Source organism: Alligator sinensis, unplaced genomic scaffold (assembly GCF_000455745.1).
Source record: "Alligator sinensis unplaced genomic scaffold, ASM45574v1 scaffold982_1, whole genome shotgun sequence".
Taxonomy (NCBI): Eukaryota; Metazoa; Chordata; order Crocodylia; family Alligatoridae; genus Alligator; species Alligator sinensis.
In genome coordinates this window covers 1,041,876-1,042,570 of record NW_005842470.1, presented here as the reverse complement: position 1 = coordinate 1,042,570, position 695 = coordinate 1,041,876, and the positions used below count along the sequence as shown (strand labels likewise).

The 695-nt window shown below is 47.6% G+C and overlaps 1 protein-coding gene across 1 annotated transcript in view; it reads right to left on the bottom strand.

Moving 5' to 3' along the window:
* The window catches only part of JAK1 (Janus kinase 1), a 96,140-nt gene that overhangs the window by 8,968 nt on the left and 86,477 nt on the right, over window positions 1-695 (bottom strand). The gene's annotated exons all lie outside the window — the stretch shown is intronic.

Sequence of the window (695 nt, the reverse complement as noted above, 5' to 3'; positions counted from 1 at the left end):
TCCTGCTCTGAGGTGGCTGGTTGGCTCCTGCTCTCCTCCTCAAGGGTAAGTACATTTCAGTGTAACAGGATTGCAGAAGGCTGGATGCAGTGACCCAATGACCCCTTCCAGTCCTAGTGACTTTTGGCTGATTAAAAACAGAGGAAGGTGGGAGCCCATAGGATGGGTTGGGGGGAGGGTGGCAAATCCCAACAATGGCTGTGAGGAATGGGGGAAGCAGAGATGCTGAGAGCCAGGCACAGAGGAAGGATGAGAAAAAGGGAACGTGGAGAAATCTCAGCATGACAGCAAGTGGAAGACAAAGGGAGAGGCATAAAAAACCACAGGGGAGGAGAGACTGTGGCATATTAATATCTTGGGAGAGGAATCCCATCTCATTCTCTCAATGTTTGGGCTACAGAAGGCTGGTATTGAGGAAAGTACAGTCACTTTGGAAGAGGTCTGGCAGAATAGCAGGGAGCAGCAAGAGTCTGTGTTAATTAACATGGACAATTTACCAATAATCATAGCCAAGAGCTGCAGCTGCCTATTCAGAAAATGTTCTGAGGAAGTTCAATCTAGTAGCAGAGGAAATAGTGTATGGGCTGCAAGGGGATTTTGAGTCTTGGGAGTGGCTTAAGGGAGTGGTTGTTAGCAAGTGAAGTAATCCTGTGAAAAACAAGATGGCAGGCTCTTTATGTGGTATTGTTGGAGCA